Source organism: Sus scrofa, chromosome 10 (assembly GCF_054392235.1).
Source record: "Sus scrofa isolate SSC_HxYL_T2T_F1_AM1 chromosome 10, Sscrofa_HxYL_maternal_Yorkshire_Landrace_v2.0, whole genome shotgun sequence".
Taxonomy (NCBI): Eukaryota; Metazoa; Chordata; class Mammalia; order Artiodactyla; family Suidae; genus Sus; species Sus scrofa.
The window spans coordinates 2252094-2268573 of NC_139392.1; the positions used below are offsets into that span (position 1 = coordinate 2252094).

The following is a 16480-nucleotide window of genomic DNA, read 5'->3' on the forward strand; positions in this document are numbered from 1 at the left end:
GCCATTCTGACTGGTGTGAGGTGGTATCTCATGGTAGTTTTGATGTGCATTTCTCTTATAATCAACGGTGTTGAGCATTTTTTCATGTGTTTGCTGGCCATCTGTATATCTTCTTTGGAGAAATGTCTATTCAGGTCTTTTGCCCATTTTTCCATTGATTGATTGGCTTTTTTGCTGTTGGGTTGTATAAGTTGTTTATATATTCTAGGTCTTTTCTGAGGGTTACACTGATGGGGCATAAAATATTTAGCATAGTGACTGGCCTACGTTTAAATATTCATGAAACATTACTTTGCAACTGTATTTACCTGTTGACCCCCATTCAATCATCCTGATTTTTCTCTCCAATTACCTCATACATGTTGATAAGAATGTCAGAATCTGAATTTTCCAGGAGGCTTCTGAGCCTCAGAGAAGTTTCACTATTCCAAAGGTACCTTGACTTCAGTCATAACAAGTATACACATACAATTTTTAAAGTAAATATACATAATTTTTAAATCCAATCTTGGTTCCTATGGAACTACTGTTACATGGGAAAGAAACAGTATGACACCAGTGAGGAGATTTACTGTGGGACAGATAGAAAATCCAAAGAGTTTCTACTACAAGGCAGCACCTCCTCTTCCCAGAAAAGAAATAATGATACCTTCAGGAATCCTAGGTTCAGTACAGAATAAAATACGACAAAGGTAGTATAGTTATATAGTGAAAAGAAATTACTCAACACGCAAAGGTATAAACTGTAATAATTACTAATCAGCAAAATCAACAAACTGTCACCCCAGATCTGTAAAAACTGTACACAGTTATAAAACGGTTTTTAAATATTTTAAAAGATGTAAGACTATTTCGACTGTGTGAGTGAAAACAGACTATTTTATAGACAAGTTAGGTCTGAGAAACAAAGAATGTCTATAAATAAAAATTTAATAATTGAAATTAGAATGTCAGTGTCTAGCTGAAAGAGCTCAATGTGCACATCTCAAGACTGAGAAGTAGATACAAAGACATTCCACAAAGTGCTACACAGAATACAGGAGAGAAAACAAACTGAGGAGGTCTAACGATTGCCTAATCACAATTTCAAAGGGAAATAATGGAGGATATAACAGAAAGACTGTATTTGAAAGAAAAAATAATGATCAAGGATTTCATCAACTGATGACAAGAAAATAATCCTAATCCAAGAATAATTCCCTAAATTTTGAACAGAATAAAAAAAATCTCTACCTGGACATGTGAAAGCGAGGAGGATGTTACAACATTCCGAAAAGACAACTGTCTCACAAAGGAAGAAACGGTGATACGGGTAGCTGACTCCTCCACAGCTCCACTGACTCTCACAGTGTGCCCAGCCCCTGAGGTCAAAACTATTTTCATAATGACACTGCACTCATCTTCTGTGGAGACAACCTTGCTTTTAAATTTATGATTTGATTTCTGTTCTTGTCTTTTACTGTTGGGTCAAGTTATTTTAGGATGTGTAAATTGTGTTGATCTTTTCAAAGAATGTGCTCTGGCCTTTGATAAATTTCTCTATCAGGTATCTGCTTTTTTGTTTCATTGATTTTTGCTCTTTATTATTTCCTTCCGTCTACTCATTTGGCTTCACTTTGCTTTTCTTTCAGACTTTGAAATGTAGATCCTTGGCTCCCTGGGTTTAGAAGTACTAGAGATAGTATTTAAACTTGCCTCTACCTGATGACCACTGATCAGAGATAGCATGTGGCCATTCACTTCAAAACACTGTCTGCTACCACTTTGCATTTCATCTTTGGCCTGTGAATTGTTCACGGTGTGTTACCCAATTTCCACACAGGTGCATTTCCTAGACATCTTGTTGTTCATGTCTACTTTAACTTTGTTATGGTCAGAAAACATTATACACTTTCAAGTACTTTAAATGCATGGATACCAATTTCATGGCCATGGCACCATGGCATGTGGTCCGTCTTGGTGAATATGTTATTGAGAATCCCCCACCTCCAAAAAACAAAAAAAAAAAAATGAGTATTTTCCAGTTAGTGAATATATTATTCTAAAAATGGTCAAAGATTTGCCGAGCTTGTTGAGACTCATTTAAGTAATTTTAGACTTTTTTTTTGTTTGTAATTTTCATTTTATCAATTAGATGCTAAAATACTCTATTCCATGTTTTGAGATCCATTCACATGTATCTGGTCTATGAGATCCTTTTTTTTTTTTTAATTACATAATACTGCTTTTATCTTTGTTTAGATGAAAATGTTATACCATTAAAATAGGTTTTCCAGTCTTTTATGCATCTTCTTTACTTTTGTAGGCAAAATAGTGATGTCCTGTTCCCTTACCCACTTTGAGGAACTCTGCTTATTAACTGAAGTATTTATAAAAATAACATTTACGTGATTATTGATAAGGATATTTTATGTGTTTGAGATTTGTTTTCCTTCATCTTACTGTGCATATTTACAAGCACTGATCTAAAAGTTTTTAATGGTTGCAACACTGGAACAACTATGTGTTGGCATAGGTTGTTTTTTCCCCTCAAGAATGTGCTTGCATGTCACATCATCTGTATTGTATCCTGGCTAATGTGAATTCTACACTAGAGAGATTTTTATTTATGGTTCATCAGGACATATTCAAAATTAGGTTTGGGCTGTAAGTTCTGCTTCCCTTTGTGTGTGTGTCGGCTCAAGTCTTAGGTCTATTCCCAGTGTGTCTGCTGGGCTAGGTTGTGTCTCTCATTTACATGCATGTTTCCTGAAGGCTTTGCTCTCTGTTCAACATTACAAAAATCTGTTTTTTTTTTTTTTTTTTTATATAAGGTTCTCATTCATGAGTGTGGGCTTTCTACACATGAGGCTCTTATACACCAAGGCTTGTTGTGCAGAGAAATAGCACTGAACTCAAATAGCACTGAACTTCAAGCCTTCCGTTAATGTTATTACCTGAACTCTGAGAGCAAAGACAGTTGTGGACTCAGCTTGCAATCAGGAACTTTTTGGAGTTTCCGGTCTTGTGGTGTAGGGTTCTCACCACATTAATAAATGAGAAAATTTTCTTGGAGAAAGTGCAACAAAATTTCAAGCTTTGTGGGATTTTTTGGCTTGCCTTTATGCTTAGACAAAAACTTAATTTGCACAAATGTAGTCCAGAAACACCCAACGGACCAAAGGGCAGAACCTTTTGAGTTCTTCTTAATAAAAAATCTGTTTTCCCAGAGTACTCAAAAATATGTTTTGAATGAAAGAGAAAAATGAACAAATTATTCTCATCTTGAATAAGCCCTTATAGAGTTAAGTAATTTGCTTTACTCAACTTTCATCACTGAATTCCTTTCCCATAAAACAAGCAGAAATTAAATAGAGACAAACAGAAGGGAGTTGTTATATACCTGGAAATGACCTACATATGCAAAAGCAAGGGAATGATTAATAGATAAATATCTAACTCAACCTATTTCCTGATTCGGGCTGCTATTTTGAAATTCAAGTGCTATTAGGAGTGGAATGGCTTCTTCTGAGCCAAGATATGTAAGCCACGTGGAGGCCAAACCCCTAGTACTTCAGGATGTGCCCTCGCTGGAGGGAGGCGGTTTACAGAGTCAAGTTTAAATGAGATCATCCGGGAGAGCTCTAATCCAGTAGGACTGCTGTCCTTATAAGGAAAGACAATTTGGATATGGAGACCCGAACACAGGAGAATGCCACATGAAGATGAAAATTCTCTCAGGCAGAAAACTATCTACGCGGAGGAATGACAGTGATCATCCGGAAACCATCAGAAGCTTCAAGAACAAGAAACAAAGTGTCAGAAGGAACCCACCGAGCTGACACCTGGATCTCTGAGGCCTGGCCTCCTGAACTGCAAGATAATAAATTTGTTGTTTAAGAGACTCAGTTTGCCAGATTTGGGACTTTGTTACAACAGCCCGAGGAGCCTAATACAGGAGGCTAGAGACCTAGTTATTTTTCCAGATAAAAATACTTGGCTGTTAACACTATTTATTAACACTGTTTTTTTTTTTTTTTTAGACAGTAAACAACAGCTACAATTCTGAAAGAAAATAATTTGCCCAAAGTTAGAAACATTTCACCTATTTTAAATCTGCTTTTCTCTGTAATTATCAAGTTTAAATCTATTTTTGAAGTTCCTTTTAGGAAAAGTGTCATTTTCACAGGGGAAAAAAAAGGCAAGTTCTTTATTTCATTATTTATTTTAGGTAATTTATAAAATGGCAAATGCTACTTTGATTCTAACCATTATGAAAGTCTTATATTCAATTTAGTACATGAGCTTTAAGAAACTGTAACAATAATAAAGTATTCATAAATCATAAAAAAAGAGCAGTCAATGTGGTGTTATAATATTAAACCTAAATCAGTCACACACCCACTTACCCAACACAAGGGACATGACATACGAATAAGGAGAATAAGAAAACTGTTACAGACTTGCAGGATAATCTTCAGAGGGTTACTAAAACAGAATTTTGTCCTATGCTTATTGATGTCATGATTCTCTCCCCACCTTCATCTTGGGAATATATATGAATAATTCAGTCAATGCTAAGTTTCACTGTTGTGTGTTTTAAACTATTTTTCTGGCTCAAATTGTTTAAAAACAGGGTCCATACATAGCAGGCCAGACCGATTGCCATTAGCAAGCAAATAAAAAAATAACTTTCTTAGATTGTCACTTATCTGGTTTTGACTGTAGCAGTTACACAAAGATTAAGCATTCAACTAATGGATAACTTTATCCTTTGCCCCCTCTTAGTATAAGTTACTACAGCATATAAATACTTTTTTTAGCTGGAAATAATTTCACTCAAATTATACATAAGTTACATGTGAGTACCTGACATAGTTGTAGCAGCATCAGGACTTAATTTGTTTTTAAATGTTTAATAGAAATCTTTTTGTTGTTTAGATCTAGCAGTTTGCTAAGACAGATGTGTTTGTTCAGTTTTCAGAAGCGCTAACAGCTGCTCAAATTCAAAAATAATAGATATGGGTGATTTTATATAGCAAACATGAAAGTTGATTTCCCAATCTTACTTTCTTTCAAGCAGCTGGGTAGCCATAAGGGACGCTTACCTAATGGGTGCCCATTAATTACCAGGTGGGTTAAGTTTAGTGTTGAATCCAGTGCTGGTTCAAAAGCCTATACCAGTCACTAACTCATCAGATTCGACTTTTGGAAATGCTACTAACATACTGCTCTTCAAAATGTGAGTTGACACCTCCTTCAATGTCTTACTCAAGGAGGCAAATAGGTACTTGCTAAAAACGTACACCTCCCGAGAGTGCTCTTCTGCCCGTGATGATCTAAGCCTCCAGCACCCATCGTCTCACTGAGGACAACAGTGAGGGTGGACACTTTACAAAAGAAAACAAGAACACTCTACTCGAGGACAACAGAAGAAAGAGGGCGACGGGAAATGAGCCAAAACTTAGAGAAGCAACCCGGTTGCAGGTGACGGACTTGTTTTATTTTTGTTTCTCCTCTCATGGTTTTGCACCAAGGGTAGACCCCACTTGCACAGTGGCCCATGGCAAGTGCAGCTAGAACTCTGACACAAAGTTCAGGTATTTCTGACCAGGGAATAATGGAAGAAAGTCAATTATTTTGGCCAAAATATGGGAGGAAATCCCAGAGGAGGGAGAGGAGCTTGAAAAGCAGAGTCAGCATTTTTGTGTAGAAGCCTATAAAACTCCCAAACGCATGTACAAAACCGCACGTGTTTTGCTCAAACCCAAATCAGCAAAGCCCCAATTCTGAGTACTCAGCTGACATTTGAACCACCAGCAAAAGCTCAGCCTAACCCCTAAAACTCACAGGTTCAAAGGTAATCAGCCCCAAACCCACATAACCAGAAGTTTGAGAAAAAAAAAAAAAAATGAGACTTGAGTCACAGCCACAAAAGGTAAAACTGGCAGTCTGGGCAAAATAAACTTCATTACCAACAGAAACAAACCATCAACATTCTCTAGAGGACTGTAACAAAACCCAGAGTCTAACAGAACTCATAATATTCGGATGCAGTAATAATAATAAAATTCTCAACATACCCAAACTGAGGAAAACATTAAGTCACTCTTAAAGGAAAATGCAACTAAAAGACATTGATTCTGACTGGGATGACTCAGATAATGAAATTATCAAATAAAGGTTTTAAAGCAGCTATCATAAAACTATGTTCTACGAGGTAAAGAAACATTCAGACTAAATTAAAAAGTAGAAATTATAAGAAAAGAAATATAAATTTTATAAGGAGGACAAAAAAGAAACTTTTACAAATAAAACAGAAATTATTTAAACCAAAAACTCACTAAAAACTCCATGAAGACATGCAATTTTGTCTTAAAATTACAGTATAACCAGTACTAGTAAGAGTTTCTGCTCAGAATAGGTCCATGAGAATATTTTATGAATGAAATCTTATAAAAGCATGATAAAAATATTTGAAAAACATTTTAAATAAAACATACAATTCACATAGCCTGAAAAATTTACATGAAAGCACAGCACTTTTGTTTCTAATGGAGAAACCTCAGTTCTTTTTAAGAAGGCTAAACCACATCATCTTTATCTTTTGAAATATGAAAACCCCATACTACAGACAAAATAAAAAGTAATCTATTCAATGTCTTAGATAAAAAAAATTAAAATCTGTCCATGTAGTTTGATTCTGCATGTAAGTTGTCAAGTTGCAACTCTGTTCAGACATGTAAAAGGCTAAACAAACTACAAGCAATAACTTTCTTAAAAAAATAATGTCACAAAGCAAAGACCTGAACCCTGGCTGGAGAGAGAGAGAAGCAGGCATGAATCACGACTTACCGGAGCAGAAACACATGAGCTGAAACTCCCTCAGAACTGGTCCCAGAGTAAAAACAAACAAACAAAAAAAGCCCGAACTGTAATTAATAAATTATATTGCTGGAGGCTCAGAGCAGACAAGTTCAAGGATTCCAGCCTCCAAGGGGACCCAGTCAGAGATGGGCCTCTCCATGCATCCATGAGTTTCACCTCCAGGAGTCCGACCAAGTTCTCCTAGTAAATGGTGGAGAAAAAGACTCTGGCTGGGGCTTCCTGCAAGGAGGGAGCAAAAGGAACTAACACCAAGGACACGTCGGCACGCTATTCTTAAAAAGGCCTGCCCACAGGTGGAAGCACTTAACCATAGCCCGACCTGCTGGGCTTTTGAACCCGACTGACTTTCTGGAAGGGAAACATCCACCTGCAGACCCTCCTGGTCATCCCGTCCCACCAAAGAAGGGAGAGGGAGAAGTACATGGTAGTTCACTGTCCAGAGATACAGGCTGAGTAAAGGACTGAGACCTACTCGAACACCTGCGAGCACAGCCCCCCCCCCTCCCCATCACGTCACCCCGGGCCTATTTACAGCAATCCCTTTCGCCCAGTGCACCAAGCCTGGCTGTCAAGAGAAAATGTACAAGGCACGTGAGGTCCTGCTGTATGGCACAAGGAGCCATAGCCAGTCCCTTGTGATGGAACGTAACGGAAGAAGCTATGAGAAAAAGAATGTGTGTGTGGATACATGTATACATATATGCATATACATAACTGGGCCACTTTGCAGCACAGCAGAAATTGACGGAACATTGTAAATCAACTACAATAAAAACTTAATAAATAAAATAAAAGAGAGAACATTTACAAGGCATGTGAAAGGCCGCAATTAGAGTCTGCAGAGGCAGAGGAAACATCAGAATCAGAGATGGCAGCAATGTTGGAATGATCAGACAGAGAACTCGAAACAGCTGTGATTAATCGGCTAAAGGATCTCACAGAAAAAGCAGATGACAGGCCAGAACAGAAGGGCAGTGTAAGCAGAAAGGTGGAAATCTTAAGAAACAGCCAAAAAGGAAATCTAGAGACAAAAAATGTTATAACAAAAATGAAGAATGACTCCCATGGGCTCATTGTGTCCACAGGACACAGCTGGGCTAGGAATCTCTGAGCAAGAGGATGTCAGAAGTTCCGGTACAGTGGAGTAAAACCCACAAGGCACTGAAGTAGTAATAAGCAAAAGTTTGCTGTGCACATTCCAAAAAGAGTATTTCTAAAGCAAAGCACTCAAAACCCAAACCGGGAATGAGGCTCAGGAGCATAGCCCTTATAAAGCAGTTTACACAGTGAGAAGGCAGCGGTTGTTCATTCTTCACAGGGGTCAGTCATAATAGTCACATTTTCTTAAATGATGGAAAATTCCTTAGCAGTTACCTCTTGCCAACTTTAGGAGACAGTTGAGGTTTTCACTACTAGGTTCAGAGGCATACAAGAAATGGCCCAGGTCAAGTCAGCCTAGCAGAAGACGCTGCATTAAGCTTTGTTGGTATGAATATACTGGTTTTGTCTACACAGGGAATTTTCAAGGCGGGTCTCTGTCTTTTAAGTCAACAAGGATATACCAGTGAGAATCCTTGAAAACTGAAAAGTGAAGAGAACAAAGATGGAAAAAAAAAAACCCACAGTATTTCGAGACTCTAAGACAACTATAAAGCTGCAGCACATGCGAATGGAAAAACTAGAAAGGTGAAAAAATGAAGAAGAATGTGCCAGTCATCATAATAACTGAGGTTTTCAGTTAATGTCAGATACCAAACTACAGACCAAGAGGACACTGGAAAAACAAATGCAAAATAAAAATTACCCTTTACCATACCATTTTGTTTAGTATCTTTTTTCATCCCTTTATTTTTAACCTATGCGTATCTATGTTGAAAGGTGGTTTCCTGTAGAAAATGTATAGGAAGATCTTGTCTTCTGATCCACTTTGATGACCCCTTTTTTCTCAGTTTGTGTATTACAATTACTGGCATTCAAGTGAAAGCAAGAGTGATCATATTAATTTCAGACAAAGCAGACTTCAATACAGAAAAGTTAGGGCGAAAGAGGGCATTGTATAATAATAAAAGGGTCAATTATTCAAGAAGATAAAACTATCATTAAACTGTGTGGGCCTCACAACAGAGCATAAAAAAATGTACATGGCAAAAACAGGTAGAATAGCAAGAAGAAATAAATAAATCCACTATCATAGTTGAATATTTCAACACCCCTCCCTCAGAAATGGGCAGATTCAGAGAGCCGAAAATCAGAAATGACATAGTTGGACTGAACAATAAAATCAATCAACTGGACATGATTGATATCTATAGACAATGTCATCTCAACAATAGCAGAATACATATTCTTCTCAAGTTTGCATGGAACATTCAACAAGATCAGCCAAACACTAAGTAATAAAACACAACATTTTTAACAAATAGAAACCATGTGATTTCTACCCTCAGACCAAAATGTAATTAAACTTGAAATCATTAACAGAAAGGTAACTGGAAAATCCTAAAATAGTGGGGGATTTAGCAGTACACATTTAAACAGCACACAGGTCATCAGAGAAGAAATCTGTAGAGAAAATTGTAAGATTTTTAAAAAATTGAAATATAGCTGATTTACAAGGTGTAAAATTTTGCTATAAAGAAAGTGATTCAGTTATACATGTGTATACATTCTCTTAAAAAGTCGTCTCTATCATGGTTCATAATAGGATATTGACCACACTGTCCAGTGATGTACAGTCGGACCTGCCATTTACCCCTTCTGCAGGCAAGAGTTGGCCTCTGCTAACCCCAAACTCCCAATCGCCCGCTCCCCCGTGGCAACCACAAGTCCATTCTCAAGACAAATGTTTAAATATTCAAACAAAATGAAGAGTCTCATGCTCTACTGACTAGGATAACCAGGCCACTCTAGCTGAATTAAAATGAAAGCACAACCTATCAAAATGTGTGGGAGGCAGTGAAAATAGTGCTTAGAGGAAGTTTTGCCGTGTTGAATGCATATATAACAATCAAGAAAGATCTAAAGTCAATCATTTAAGCTTCCACTTTAGGAAACTAGAAAGAGAATGGCAAATTAAATCTAAAGGAAGAAGAAGAAGAAATAAGAGACACTAGAGGTGAAATCCATGAAACGGAGCACAGGAAAATCACGTTTGGGTCAAGGTGGCAGAACGGGAGGATCCTGATCGTGCTTCCTGTCCCTGCAACAAATCTGAACTTAACATCAACAGCTGTACTGAGAATGACGGGAAGACGAGCAGAGCAGACTTTCCACAGCTGTGGATGTAAGGTAAAGGCCACATCAAGATAAGCAGGAGGGAAAGAGATACGGAGGGGTCAGAACCCATTCCCATGGTGTAGCCAACAAAGGGGCAGCACAACTGTGAAACTTCCCCCTGAAGGGTGAGGTATACAAGCCCCACATCCCGCTCAGCACAGGGGAGCTGCACCAGGAAGACGAGCCCCCATCCTGCCTGGCTTTGAAAACCAGCAGGGCTTCTGTCTGGGAAAACTGAAGGGCTGCGGAAAATGAATACCCTACTCTTAAAGGGGTCTGTGTGTCCTAAGCACAATCTCACTTGCTTCAAGTCACAGTGCAGAGAAGCAGTTTGAAAAGTGCCTGGCTCATAGAAGAAGCAGAGTCATTAACGAGTTTTAGGGCATATGACAAAGGGGCAGAGATCAGGTAGGACTTTCTCCAGGGAACGAAGGACTATTGGGTGCCCATTTAAAAAAAAACTCGCCTTCTACCTGGCTAGGCTGCCAGTGTTATATTAAAGCATAATTGATTTACAGTGTCATATCAAAAAAAAAATAATATATATTCTGACCTGTCATTTGCCTGAGGACCAGCCTTGCCTAACCTGACTTCGCTGCCCAGATTCTCCAAAGAAGCTCCCATCTTGCCTCACCAGACTGGTAACCTCAGCTGGCACTGGTGACACTTTCAAGTGTCTCTCACCCACCCAGTGGCCCACCCTGGCCAGTATCACCAAACATGCAAAGGAACTTGTGCTCTTGGGGGCCAGCCCCATGCATCATTGCACCTTCAAGTGCTATGACCACACGTCTCAGCCAGCTAAGCTGAGGGCCAGCCCCACCCACCAGCATTGTGCAGCAATTACAGCCTATGCAGCAGACACCCCTGGAGCACCTAGGTCTAGTGACATGGGAGGGTTTCGTACTGGGCCCCAAAGGATACCTTCTGTGTAAGTCCACTCTTTCAACATCAGGACATGCAGTTGATAGACTTAATAACACAGAAACAAAGCCAGAGATTTAATAAAATGAGAAGGCAAAGGAATACCTTCCAAACAAAAGTACAAGATATCGTCAAAAAACTAAAAATAGAATTAGCATTTGATCCACAACCCCACTTCTGGGCATCTATCCAGAGAAAACCATGACTCAAAAAGATACATGTACTGCAATGTCCATTGCAGCTTTATAGACAATAGCCAAGACATGGAAGCAACCTAAATGTCCATCAACAGTGGAGTGGATAAAGATGTGGTACATAGACACAGTGGAATATTAGTCATAAAAGGGAAAGAAATAATGGCATTTGCAGCAACATGGATGGACCTAGAAATTATCATGCTAAGTGAAGTTAGACAGTGAGACACCGATGTCATATGCTATCACTTACATGTGGAATCTAAAAAAAAAAAAAAAAAGACACAATGAACTCATTGAAGAACAGATACTGACTCCCAGACTTTGAAAAACTCATGGTTTCCAAAGGGAACTGGTTGCGGGGTGGGGAGGATGGGCTGGAGGTTTGGGATGGAAATGCCGTAAAAATGGGTTGTGATGATCATTGTACAGCTATAAATGTAGCAAAATGCACTGAGTTTAAAAAAAAAGGAGTTCCTGTCATGGCGCAGTGGTTAACGAATCTGACTAGGAACCATGAGGTTGCAGGTTCGATCCCTGGCCTTGCTCAGTGGGTTGGTGATCCAGTGTTGCCGTGAGCTGCGGTGTAGGTTGCAGACGCGGCTCAGATCCCGCGTTGCTGTGGCTCTGGCGTAGGCCAGCGGCTACAGCTCCGATTCCAGCCCTAGCCTGGGAACCTCCGTATGCCGTGGGAGCAGCCCAAGAAGTGGCAAAAAGACCAAAACAAACAAACAAACAAAACAAAAACAAACAAAAAACAGTACAAGACAAAACCTCAGAAAGAGAACTAAATGAAAAAGAGACAAGCTATTTATTAGATAAAGACTTCAAAGTAAGAGTCATAAAGATACTGAACTCAGGAGAGGAACGGATGAACACAGTAAGATGTTAAGAAGTTCAACAGAGATAAAAAACCCAAAACTAATCAGAACTGAAGAATACAATAACTGAAATAAAAAATATATATACTAGAGGGAATTGATAGCAAATGGGAGGTTATAGAAAGAAGAATCAGTAATCTGAACGACAGGGTAGTGGAACTCAACCAACCAGAACAGCGAAAAGAAAAAAATAATTTAAAAAATGAAGATAGTTTAAAGTGCCTCTGTGACAACATCACACATACAAATATTTGCCCCAGAGAGGTCCCAGAATAAGAAGAGAGAGATAACCAGACAGAGACCTATCTGAAGAACTAGTAACTGAAAATGTTTCTCACCTGTTGAAGGAAACAACGAGATTCTTCCAGACACCTGTTCGAATGGCCCGCGTTCAGAACACCAACAAAACCAAATGCTGGGAAGGATGTGGAGCAGCAGAAACTCCCATTCACTGCTGGCAGGAATAAAAGACAGCACAGCTCCTCTAAAAGACACTTTGGAAGATTCTTATAAAACTACAACATTTCTCAATATCTGTAAGATCTGCCAGTCATGCTCTTTGGTTTTGCCCAAGGATTTGAAAATTATGTCCACACAAAAAATCTGTACACAGACATTCATAGCAATTTTATCTATAATTGCCCAAACTTGGAAGCAGCCAAGAGGCCCTGCAATAGGTAAATGAGTAAATAAACTGTGGTGCATTCAGACAATGGAGTACTGCTCAGCGCTAAAAGGAAATGAGCTATCACACCATAAAAAGACCTGAAAGAACCCTAAGTTCATAGGACTAATGAAAGAAGCCAACATGAAAAATTATATACTACATGATTAAAGTTATATGAGGTTCTGATAAGGCAGTGCTAAGGATGCAATAAAAAGATCAGCAGTTGCTAGAAGTGAGTGTGGCAGGTTGGGGCAGGTGCAGGCAAAGCAAAGAAGATTTTTAGAGCAGTGAATATACTCTGTATGATACCGTAATGCTGGAAACATGTCATTCATTATACATTTGTCCAAGCCCCTGGGATGCATGATACCAAGAGCGAACTCTAACATACACTGTGTTTCGGGTGATGATGCCATGTCAGTGCCAGTTCATTCTTGGTAAAAAAAAAAAAAAATATATATATATATATATATATATATATATATATGCTACTGTGGTGGGGATGTTGATAACAGGAGGTGGCATGTGTGGGGGCAAGGAGTATATGGTTAATGTCTGTACCTTACTCTCAAATTTTGCTGTGATCTGTCTGTTCTAAAGTGCAGTCTTTAAAAAAACTGTCCCATATGTTATGAATTTTTATTATGTTAATAAAAACTCGTATTTGCAGAACCCACCTAGGGGCATTCAATAAAAACTTTGCAATCTTCATAAAATTTCTTCATGAGTCCAAGCAGAGAACCTGGAATAATCAGCAATGTAGAGAATGATGGGGGATCTGGGGATTCAGCAGCTCAGAGAGAAAAAGAAACTTATGTAAGAGGTGATAATTGTCTCCAAATACACGGCTTCATTGAATGGGGACTATACTTCATCAACATTGTTCTTCTCATTGGAGAGATTCTAAGCAAACGTATAAAGTCAAATGAAAAGATACCAAGTGCAGAATTGACAAGAAGGACTTTCCGACTTGTAATGGTACATCTTTAATATACGCAGTACTTACAGAATACAAACTGCACTTACATTGCTTCTCCCACCACAGTCTCACAAACAAGGCTACTATCACAATTGTATAAATGCGAAGCACTAGCCTGGGCTATCAGAAAGGATGGCCAAACCAGAACTTAAAATCAGGGCTTTTTTCCTGAAGAAATGCTGTTTCGCCATGTCAATTCCATGGTGAGGAAAACCTCCACATTCCCTTTATTATGATGATTTGAGAAATAATCTGAGACCATCCGTAATTGAAGTAGGAACATACAACTCTTTGACCTGCTACAAAAATAGCAACCTGTGAAAAACTGTGTTGCAGTGATACGTGCCTCATATTAGAGCATGTACAAGCTTCGCTATTTCATGCATAGAATGATCACGAAATCTAGACGGCGGGTGGACTATTGCTCTGAATAACGTGGGTGAGCAAAGATTGTGACTTGAACTGAAAAGGGTTAAGCATGACCATTATCTGTTATCATCATGAACCATCATAGAAATATCACGATTTATTAACTGTGGCAGGTTAGCACAAGAGTAGAGGGTGGGAGGTTTTATTCAGACCAGAAAACAGAACTTAATTGGAGCGTCAATAAAAAGGATGGACTTTTGGAACAGAAAGACACCCAGCATGACCTGGGTGTAGAAGGAACTGGAGTGAAGGAGTGAGGTCCCCAAGACTATGGAGCTTACACGTCAGGATGTGAACATTCAAATGTAATTTATGACAGTAAGTAAGGAAGAGATCAAAGTGTAGAATAATCATGTAACTGTTCTTACAAGAATGAACTTGAATGAGTGCCCGGGGTCCTCTCTCGTTTCTACAGTGGCGTTCTCAGCCATCAACTCTCCTGCACGCCTGCCCCTCGGGCTGCACCTTTCAGCCGTCCTGCCCCTTACCAAGCCACCAAGAGTCACCTCATTAGAACTCCAAGTGCATAGAGGACTTTTCTCATGTTTTCTGTCCACCTGCAGAATTCGGCAAAAATACTTGTACCTCTAACTGAGGGACATTTTCTCAGCACTCCTGCTCCATCCCAGGAGTCTTCCAAGACACACAAAATTCAGAAGTTTCCTCTTAGAAAGTTTTCTCACTGCTGTCCTGCCCTCAGCTGGCAAGCATGGATTTGAGCCTTAAGGAAGGTCACTATGACATACGCACACGGAGCTATTTGGAAGGACTGGCCCACGGGGACCTGCTGTATGGCACAGAGAACTCGACCCGGTGTTCTGTGCTCCTCTATGCGGTAAAAGAATCTGAAAGAGAATGGACGTGTGGGTGCATGTAGAGCTGAATCACTCTTGTGTCGCAGATATGATCAGAGCCTTGAAAATCAACCATACCTCAACAGAACTTTTCAAGAGAAAACAAAAGGGATGCTTACAGCTCATGAGCTGTCCTGCTCTTACATCAGCTCTAGGTGGCCACTGGCTTGACGACTGGGGTACCTGGGACAAGGAGGGTTTCCTCCAGCTCTGCTCTGTCCCCGGTATTCCACTGAAACTTGATGAAGGCCCAGGGGAAAGGGCAGGTCGTTGAGGGCAGAACCTTTGTCTGGCCAGTGGCCCCAGGGATTCTAAGTCTATGATTTTATGAGTTTTCTCACGTTCATGGTTGATACTGTGGCGTTTAAGATACTTTCTTTTTCCTGAGCAATGGTAGAAACATTCAGGATGGAGGATAATTTTTATGCCAAGTTAATGACGTATGGTAACTAAACACAGCAGACCTGCTGAGGGTAAGGAAAGGAAAACTGTACTCCCATTTTCAAGAAGAGGTTTTGGAGTTCCTGTTGTGGCTCAGCAGCTTATGACCTGACATAGTATCCATGACGATGTGGGTTTGATCCCTGGCCTCGCTCCGTGGGTTAGGAATCTGGTGTTGCCGCAAGCTGCAGTGTGGGTCACAGCTGAGGCTCAGATCCTGTGTGGCTGTGGCTGTGGCATAGGCAGGCAGCTGCTGCTCCAATCTGACCCCTATTGTGGGAACTTCCACATTCTGCAGGTGCAACTGTAAAAATAAAAGGGTTTTAAAATATAAGTTTGTGGATTTTAGTTATCAGAGAAATCCAACTTGCAAATGCCTAGATGAGCCTTTTTAACTACCAATTTCCAGACTCTCCCCATCCCTGTGGAACTTGTAAAGCCCCTGCATTGAAGATGCTTTTCTGTTACCTTTTAATTAGCACTGCATACACAGGAATAGTTCATAAACTTCTTGAAGAATTCTAAATAATATGAGAGTTCCCATCATGGCTCAGCAGAAACGAATCCGACTAGGAACCACGAGGTTGAGGGTTCAATCCCCAGCCTCCTTCAGTGGGTCCAGGATCTGGGATTTCGGTGAGCTGCAATGTAGGTCACAGAAACGGCTCGGATCCCGCATTCCTGTGGCTGTGGTATAGGCCGGCAGTTCTAGCTCCGATGTGACCCCTAGCCTGGGAACTTCCATACGCTGTGGGTGTGGACCTAAAAAGCAAAAAAAAAAAAAAAAAAAGAATTCTAAGTAATATATTCAAGAATAATTCTGGAAAACATGTATCATAGCTTACCAAAACCACTTCTGATTTTTAAATCTATTTTTGTATAAGCTGCTTCAAACATGAGAGCTACAATCACGGAGAAGCAAAATTTAAGTAGAAATAATTATGCACTGGCCTGGTGATTTGACCCCG

The 16480-nt window shown here is 39.6% G+C and overlaps 1 long non-coding RNA gene across 5 annotated transcripts in view; it reads right to left on the reverse strand.

The window, feature by feature from the left end:
• The window catches only part of LOC146398754 (uncharacterized), a 185605-nt gene extending 178488 nt beyond the window's left edge, over positions 1 to 7117 (reverse strand). For all 5 annotated transcript variants that reach the window (XR_014817228.1, XR_014817229.1, XR_014817226.1 and 2 more), the window contains exon 1: positions 6835 to 7117. This is a non-coding gene — a long non-coding RNA (uncharacterized LOC146398754). The remainder of the gene's footprint in view (positions 1 to 6834) is intronic.
• Positions 7118 to 16480: the final 9363 nt, after the last annotated feature.